We start from the raw sequence: 9,324 nt of genomic DNA on the forward strand, positions 1-9,324 counted from the left end.
GGTATTTGCCTCAAGGATTTGTCACTGGTCTGCAGGGTATCAGAAATTTAATTTTATCTGCCATTTCTTTCTTGCCTTTCTTCCCCACATCAGCATGGAGGTTAGGGTGTTAATAGGGGCTCCAGGAAACTGAGTCTATAGGCTTCTGGAGACTAGACTATTGATAAGATTGCCTTTTTCTTATAATTTACTAAGATATTTGTAAACTGATGGAGACTCATGTCCTGCATGACTGTGATCACTATCATTAACCATTTCTTTTCTTTCCTTTCCTTTGTTCTTGGGCAGCCAGAGGAATATCACACGTATCCCACCTTTTTGTGGGGAGGGGGGAGGTTCTAGCTTGTACATTGCCTTCAGCTTGCCTTATGCTCCCTCTTCACCCAGAGTCTCTCTTTCAGGGCCCACCACCCAAAGCCCAGGCTAGGGGAGCTGGTTTCCCTGTAGCAGGTAGAAAGCCCGTGAGGTCTCCAGGAGTCTCATCTGCAGCCAGTGAGGCCTCAGGACAGCCTCAGGTCAGGCATTCTGTCAGCCCTGGCCCATGTGTCTAGGAGACACTACCAGAGGGCTGGGACCCATCACTGCCTCCCACGGACAGCCAAGCCTCATGAAGAAACTACTTCCCTCCAGGACAAAGCTGGGATCAGCCATGGCAAGAACACTTCTGGGGGCCCAGGCCTAGGCCCCTGGACTCCACACCCCAAGACTGGCCAGAGAGAGCAGATGGTATCCGTGATCTCTCAAGAATGAGGCTGAGTCCTTGCATTCACTGTGACCCAAATTACTCAGTGTACAAAGCAGCAGGGTAGAGAGCCCCCCTTGGGCCCTAGCCCCTGACCCCTTTTCACACAGTGAGGATGCATGTCCCCCATTGTCCCCCACCAGGATGAAGCTGAAACCGTAGCCTCAGAGCTCTGCTATGTCAAGCTGTCTCATTTGTGGCTGGCATGCCCAGCTTCGGGTTTATGACCACTGGGCCCACAGGAGGGGCCAAGTTCCTGAGGGGCCATCTGAGGTCTGGGCCCACCTTGCCAATGGGGCATGGATGAGGGGGAGGGGCTGACTCAAGACGGGAATGATGGGGCTTTGGAATGGTGGGGTTCAGAGCTCACAACCAAGAATGAATTCTAGAGACATCTTTGGTGCAAAAAAGATGATTTTGTTAATTCACAGGGACAGGACTTTTGGGCAGAAAGAGCTGCACTGGGGTTGTGAAGAGTGACTGGTTATATACCATGGGGTTGGGGGAGATAAAGTCAAGAGGAATTTTCTAAAGGGATTTTTTATATGCTCAAGTAGACTCCCACATTACTGGAGGCCTAGCTGTTGTCAAGCTAAGGTTGTTTTCTCCTCTAGCAAAGCATTAACATTCAGACTATAGGGAATTCCTGGAGAAATGTTATACTCAATATGCACTTCAAGTATTTGTCAATGGGCTGCAGGTCATAATGAAATTTAATGCCATCTGACTTTTCCTTCTTGCCTTTGTTCCCCATATCACTAGGGAGGTAGGTGATATTTGGGCTCCAGGAAACTGAGTATAGGATGCTAGAGATTAGGCTATTGATAAGATCCCCTTTTCCTCCTAATTTTCTAGGATATAGGTAAACTGATGGAGGACTGTGATTTCTATCACTTAACTCTTTGTTTTCTTTCCTTTCCTTTGTTCTTGGGCAGCCAGGAGTGCCTGAGGAATGTCACACAGATTCCACCTCTGGCTTGGGGAGCATGTTAGCATGTGCTCTGCCCTCAGCTTGCCTTATGCTCCCTCATCAGGAGCACTCCCCAGAAGGCCTTCTCTGGGGAGGGGAGGGGAAGGGTGCCAGGGCCTGGGGTGGATACCTGGGAGGGCCAGGATCTGGGCTCCATGAGCAGCACAGGGCACACTCTGTCCTTCCCTACCAGGAATGTCCTCTTTCAACTATCTCCCATTCCCTACCCTTCCCTTCCCTTCCCTTCCCTTTGGAGAACCACAAGCAGCATGGGCTCTGTTGATGCGAGGCATTCTCTGTTTTCATCAGGTGCAGGAAGGGGGCCTTACCACACTTAATCCACCAGGCACCTAGGCCCCAGCTGAGAGGCTTCTAGAGGTCAGAGATGACAGCTGGTCCAGATCAGAGGCCCATGACCACACACAGTGATAACCAGGGGGAAGAGACTGTGAAGAGAGTCCCTGCCAGAGATGTGGAGATAGGGGGAATGCACCCTCTCACCTCCCAGACCTTACGGCCCCTCATCTTGCATAATCCTGACCTGGAGGAAAGAGCAGAGAGCTTGCCATGATCTTCAGCATGAGTTGCTGGCAATTGTCTCACCCTTCCAGGATTTGGCAAAGGATAAGTCGCTCCACCCTGGGCTGAGCCATTGGCCACAGAGAGCATAAATAGCATCCCCCAGAAGGCTCTTCATTCATCTCCTCTTTCAGGGAATATCTGGAGTGGTGCCAGCTTCCTCAGCCCTGAAGTCATGGCCCTAGGTCTCCTGTGGCTGGGCCTTGTCCTGCTAGGGGCCCTACAGACCCAGGCCCAGGATTCCACCCCAAACCTGATCCCAACCCCGCCTCTGCACAGGGTCCCTCTGCAACCTGACTTCCAAAATGAGCTGGTAAGGGGCCTGGGAGGGCTAGGTGCAGGGAGGCCCTGGGAAGAGTGTAAACAGAGGGGAGGAGAGGCAGGAAGGGCTCAGGCTTTAGCTCCACCTGCTCTCGGGTGCCCTGATGGAAGGCACACCCCATGCTCCCATCCCCACCCCCAACCTTGCTGACAAGAGGGTCAGCTGAGCAGACTCCCCTGGTCCACACTCTCTTCCATAATCCCTGCAGTCCTTGCAAGGTGGGAACATCTTCAGGCCCTCTACATGATGAGGAAACTGAGGCTCAGGGAAGCCAGCTGGCCACTTGCCAAGTGTCACCCTGTCCCTGACACACTCAGGGCTCCCGCCTGGCCTGATGGTCTCCAGCTCCTGCCAGGCTCATCAGCCCAGCCTGTGTGGCCAGCTGGGTCCCAGCAGCCCAGTTAGAGGGGCTTCTGGTTGAGGCCCAGGCTGCCTAGAGGTGCCTGCAGGGATGGAGCAGGAGGGCCCCCTGGGGCTGCTCCTGGCTCTGCCTATCATCAGCCCCTATTGTAGTTCCAGGGGAAATGGTACGTCTTGGGACTGGCAGGGAAGGAAATTCATAAAGAAAAACACAGCCAATTGAAGATGTACACCATCACCTATGAGCTGAACTAAGCCAACAGCTACAATGTCACCTTTGTCCTGCCCTGGTGAGATCCATCACCTCCTAGGGGAACATGGGGGGGCCCAGAGGGCTGCCGTGGGGGTCTAAGAGGCAGACTGATGTCATAGCCGAGGGCTGACCATAGCTGAAAGATGATAATTCATCCTACCGCTGGGTACTGGATCCCTGTATTTATTCCTTCTTTCATTTACTAAATCAACATTTCTTGGTCACTTCAGCACAGACACAAAACAGTACTGCAGTTGGACAAAAGCGATCATCAGTGACAAGACAAAGAGAGCTTGGAGTGTCCTAGAATGGGAGGAGGGTCGGTGGATCCAGCCTGGAATCCCACCTTGAGCTTTGTCCAGGGCTTCCAGGGAGGTGGTCTGTGGGCTGGACCTTGAGAAACCAACTTGCATCAGGAGACCTGGGACCTTTATGGCAGGGCTGCTGGACTGAGTCAGAGAGAGCCACTTCTTCAAGAAATAGCAAGCCATCTCATGGCCGCCCGGAGCAGGAGCTGATGAGCAGTCTGGAGGGGGGGGGGGGGGTGGCCACCCTGGCAGGAGCCTCAGGTACTGGTGAAGAGCAGGTGGGCTGTAGCAGAGAGTGGAATGATGGTGTGCAGCCCAGGAGGCTGATCAGTCATAGGTGGGAGATGACCAGAGCAGGGGCAGATTACGACCTAGAGAGGAGAGCCAAGGATTCTGCAGCGCCCCTGGGCTTCTGGCTCTGGCACTTGGGGATGGGGCTAGAACATCGGTCATGGAAGGAGCAGAAGAAGGGCAGGTGTGGGGGATCAGCTCTGGGTTCCCAGGGGACCAGATGGGATGCAGCTGAGAGGTCAGGGTTGGCCCAGCAGCTAAGGGAGTCTTTGGCATCCAGCAGACTGGAGCGTCTGTTGATTCCCCCAGGAGAGGTTATAGAAGGAAGCCATAAGATAGGCATAGGGCATAGGGGACCCCTGGATGGCTCAGTCGGGTAAGCCTCTGACTTTGTCTCAGGTTATGATCTCACATTTTTGAGTTTGAGCCCTGTGTAGGGCTCTGTGCTGACAGTTCACAGCCTGGAGCCTGGTTTGCATTCTGTGTCTCCCTCTCTCTCTCCCCCCTCTCCCACTTCGGCTCTCTCTCTCTCTCTCTCTCTCTCTGTCTCAAAAATTAATGAACATTTAAAAAATTAAAAAAAAAATAGGAGACAAATGCTGCGGGTGAAGGGGACAGTATGGAGGGAAGGCCACCAAGGGGAAACAGCCTCGAAGAAGGAAAACAGTAGATGCAGAGGGAGAGTCTGAGCAGCTCATGTGGCTCAGGGCAGAGTAGGCAGGGACAGGCAGGGATGGGCTCAGCGGGGAAGAGACAGGCCCATCTGAGGGGTGGCGTGTGGGCCTCCTGCTGTGGCAGGATGGGGTGTCACCCTCTTACCCACACGCCTCTTGTTCCACAGGAACCAGCGCTGTGACCACTGGATCAGAACTTTCCTCCCAAGTTTCCAGCCAGGCCAATTCAACCTGGGCAACATTGAGCGTGAGTCCTGAGTGGAGTGGGTCTCCGGGGGCAAGGACCTCACTGCCCCTCCACACAGACACCATCCTGTGGTACCAGGGGAGGAACCAACAGCTCCCTCTGCTGGGAGGGCTGATCCCTCACTGTCCACCATGCAGGTTACCCTGGAATCCAGAGTTACACTGTACAAGTGGTGGCCACAGACTACAACCAGGTTGCCATGATTTTCTTCAAGAAAGCTTACAAAAACCAGGAGTTCTTCATGGTCACCCTCTATGGTGGGTCTTACCCCCTGGGACCCGGCTCTTGTTCGTGCTGGGGGAGAAGAGGCCCACGACACCCAGCCCCCAAGGTCCCCTTCACTCTGAGCCCTGGGAGGCGGGAGAGGGGTCTTTCCACAGACCCCTCAGGAGGGAAGGGTCTGAGGCATCATTCACGGGTTCCACAATATTCATGGAGCTTTCACCAGCCACTCACCAGCCATCTTGGCCACAGGGAGGACCAAGGAGCTGACCCAGGAGCTGAAGGAAAACTTCATTAGCCTTGCCAAAGCCCTGGGCCTCACCGATGACCACATCATCTTCCCAATCCCCAATGGTAATCACCAGCTGGGGAGAGGAGAAGGGCCCATGGGGACTGTCCAGGCCTGATGTTGCTTCACTAAGGAACGGGGGAGAGGAGGGAGGCAGAGCCCTGCTGTGGTCACTGGAGGCCCAGAAGCCACTTCAGGTTCAGGAAGACCCTGCCACAATCAGGGTTCTGGGCCCCTAGTGCTCCTCCCTCACCTTAGCTCGGGCCTGCCCACACGAGAATTGCAGGCATGGGGCGAAGCTTCCTCAGTCTCCTTGCCTGGCCACCTCCCCCTTTGCCCTGGGACTGGCTCACCACTGACTTAGGAGGTGCCCTTGTCTTCAGGCAGCCTGGCCTGGGCAGGTGCCTCCCAAATCCTGAGGGTGTGTCAGAACTCAGCAGGTAAACAGGCAGAAGGCTTGGTGCCCAAACAGGAGTGTGGCTGGGCCTCACCTGCCTCCTTTGGAGAACGGGTGTCACCCAGGTCTGCTTGTCCTCAGGCCTCTCCTCCAGTCCCCTGCCCCATCTTCCAACCCTCTTCTGTACCATCTATGAAAGGAGCCCCGGAGCTTCTGTGGCTGGACCAGGCTGAGGCCCAGGGTAGCCCAGGGGCAGTGCAGGGGCCCTGGAGGTCAGGGATCCCACACACACCCCTGCCCATGCTGACCACTCTGTCCCCCACAGATGAGTGCATATATAAGTGAGCAAGTGTGCAGTAAGTATGGCTCCAGAGGGGGCTGATGGGAGCCAGGGTGCAGCTGGGAGGGGGTTCCAGGTCTGCCTTTGTCCCACCTGCCCAGCACTGCTGCCCTCTCTATTCCCTTGACGCCCTCTCAGGTGCCCTCGGGCTCTCTCCACCCCATCCCCCTCTCGCCAATCTCTGCCCAGGGCACCGCCCAGCTGTCCCCACCAGCCTGGACCAGTGAGAGAGCCAGGGGACCCTTCTCACTCTACAGCTCACCAGCTGCTTCCCAGGCTTCCCAGCTGACAGAACCCTTTCTTGGTTGCTAATAAACACATGCCCCCCAGTCCCAAGTCTGTGCTCCTTGACTTCTGGGCCCTTTGAGGGGGATAAGGAGCAAAAGGCAGGCTCCTGTTAGCATCCCTCCCAGTAACTGTGGTCCCCTGGAAGGGATGACGGCCACAGAAGCAGAGTCCAGCTCTGACTAAACACCCCTGGCTCCAACCCCAGGCCCGGCCCCAGACCAGCAGCTGCCCTCACTTGCCCCTGCCTCCCAGGACAGTGAGGGGGCACATCTCACACTCATGTCCAGCCACCTGAAGCAGGTCCAATGGCAGAGGCCCAGGCCCAGGGAGCTGGAGAGGGTTGGAGGGCTGAGGTGCTGTCACCCCTACCTTATCAGGACCCCGTGGATGCTGGAAGATTGCAATAGAGGGGTGCACAGTGGGTGAGGCAGAAGGTTGCCCAGCTGGATACCATGCCAGACACAGAGTGTCACCAGAGGTGGTCCCTTTCCCTCTGCCAGCCCCCCATGGGCCCACTGCTAGGTGGCAGTGTCCATGCCGACCACATTCTGAGTGCTGCCCCTCACCCACATCCCTCCACCATGAGGACCTCTGGAGAACCTGGGGCAAGGCCAGGGGAGGCAAGGATGAAAATGAATATGCTGCCAGGAATCCAGATTCTAGAAGACTCAAGGGTTCCAGCCTTATACCCCTCATTTGGCCGGGCCTGTGTCTGGGGCCTGACCAGCCTCTGTCCACCCCTCTGTGTCTACATCACATGTTTGAACCCCCTCCCTGGTCTCTTCTCCCCTTGCAAGGTCAGAGGCTGGAGGGGGCGAGGCTCTGAAGAAACCCAGGCTTATCCACCCCACAGACTTGCATACTTACCCCTTCACCCTTGGATTGGGGGAGTGGGGAGATAACTGGAGCTCTGAGCAGTGCTGGCCTCAGCCTCCAGGGGGCAGGACAGGGTTGACTGCTACAGCCTCAGGAGTCTGGGTCAGATCCAGGAAGAGACCAGCTTGCTGCAGCCTGGGTTGAGGGATGGATGGAGGCTCTGCCCAAGTCCAGAGACACAGAAGGGCACCCAAGGGACTGCTGGCTAGAACGCCACTAGCTGGCCGAGGGGGCGGCAGGTGCACCCAGCACGCCCGGGGCTTGGGCTCCACTTTGGGCAACAGCCAGTTTCTTTGCCTTGGCCCAAGCATACAGCTTCCTGCCACCATTCGGGGCCTCCTGGGTCTTCCAGGATCAAATTCTTAGGACGCAAATGGGCTTTGTGTTTCTTCCTGGAGTCACTGGATTTTATTGGTTTCCTATTGCTGCTATAAGTTATCACACACTGGCAGCTCAAGACAACACGCATTTGTTCTGTTACAGTTCCAGAGGTCCCAAGTCTGAAATCACTTTCACTAGCTAAAATCAAAGCCTCAGCGGGGCGGCACTTCCTCCAGAGGCTCTGGGGAGAATCTCCTTCTTTAACTTGGGGGTCTTTCTTCCTTAAAGACAGCAGTGTGGCATCTCCAAATCTCTCTCTCTCTCTCTCTCTCTCTGGTGAGGTCATCACATGGCCTTCTCTCTTGTCTGCAGACAAATTTCCCTTGGACTCTCTCTTTATAGGGACACTTATGATTACATTTTGGGCCCACCTGGCTAATCCAGGGTAATCTCCCCCTCTCAAAACACGTCATGTAGGGGCACCTGGGTGGCTCAGTCGGTTAAACGCCCAACTCTTGGTTTCAGTTCAGGTCATGATCTCACAAGTACATGGGTTCGAGCCCCACACTGGGCTCTGCACTGGCAGAGTGGAGCCTCCTTGGGCTTCTCTGTCTCTGTCTCTGTCTCTGTCTCTCTCTCTCTCTGCCCCTCCCTGGCTCATGCTCTCTCTCAAAGTAAATAAACTTAAAAAATTAAATAAATAAATAAAAACGCTTCATGTGATCACATCTGTACAGGCCCTTTTTCCACATAAGGTACTGCTCTCAGGTTCTCAGGATTAAGATCCAGGTATCTTTGAGGGTGGACCACCACAGTGGGCTTAGAGAGGGAATGATGGCAGGGCTTGTGGGCTAGGGAGACAGAGGTGAACAGGGACCCCAGAAGCAGGGCAGCACCCCGGCACACGGTGTTCCCCCATCAGCGCTGGAGGGAGCTGGTGGCTGTTTTGTCCTGTGGTCCGGTTTATGGGCCTTAATCACAGGAGTGAAGTGGGCAAAGGAACAGGCCCTCCCTGGGACCACAGCAGCTTCCAACCAGGGGCCCTCACTTGCCCTTGGAGGTGGGTGGACTTGGGCCTCATGCGACCCCGTGCAGGCTCCACGCATGCGCATTTACATCCACCTGCTGCATCCGCGTAGTAGGTGTACCTGCGCGTGCCTTGGCGCGTTTCTCAGAAACTGCCTGTCTCTCTGGGTTTTTTAGCCCATCCCATGTGCTCTGGATTCAGCATGCTTCTCCCTGGTCTGTGGGCTCACACATAGAGTCAAGGCCTGTGATCCCAGGCGTGGTTTCAAACTGAGAGAAAAACATGTGCCCGTGGTTTTCTTGGATTATGTCAGCATGTCCACGTGTGTGATCTGTGTTTCTGCCATGTCTCTGCAGACCTGCGTGCCACATGAAGATACAGGTGTTTCTATGCCAGGCAGGGCACCTGGGGCTCCGCTCTCTTGGTCGGTGAAATGCTTGATCCTAAGGGGGACCTCTAACCCCTCAGCCAAAGGCGGATGCCCAGCCCTCTTTCTCAGCCCTGCCCACTGGTTGAATGCAGGCCTCACCTCCACCCAAGCCGGTTCAGGGAGAAGGCCAGGCGGCCAAGAGTGCAAGTCCGTGGCGGCTCTGATTGCAGGCGGTGGGCTCAACCTCACCTCTACCTTCCTCAGGTGAAATGACCGGGCAGTTTCTGGGACAGAGAAGATCCCTCCCCGTTGTCATCATTTGGGACATATCCAGGTCCCCGTTGGGGCCCGACATCGCAGGCTCAACAATGGAAAGCAGTGACAGTCCGGTTGCTCCGACAGCCAGCGCCAGGCTGAAGGTGGAGGCGCCAGATGGACAAGCCTAACT

General features: G+C 55.5%; 1 pseudogene; it reads left to right on the plus strand.

The window, feature by feature from the left end:
- The first annotated feature begins 2,409 nt into the window (after positions 1 to 2,409).
- LOC122474819 lies at positions 2,410 to 6,323 on the plus strand (annotated as a pseudogene).
- Positions 6,324 to 9,324: the final 3,001 nt, after the last annotated feature.

The sequence above is a fragment of the Prionailurus bengalensis genome, chromosome D4 (assembly GCF_016509475.1).
Source record: "Prionailurus bengalensis isolate Pbe53 chromosome D4, Fcat_Pben_1.1_paternal_pri, whole genome shotgun sequence".
Classification (NCBI taxonomy): domain Eukaryota; kingdom Metazoa; phylum Chordata; class Mammalia; order Carnivora; family Felidae; genus Prionailurus; species Prionailurus bengalensis.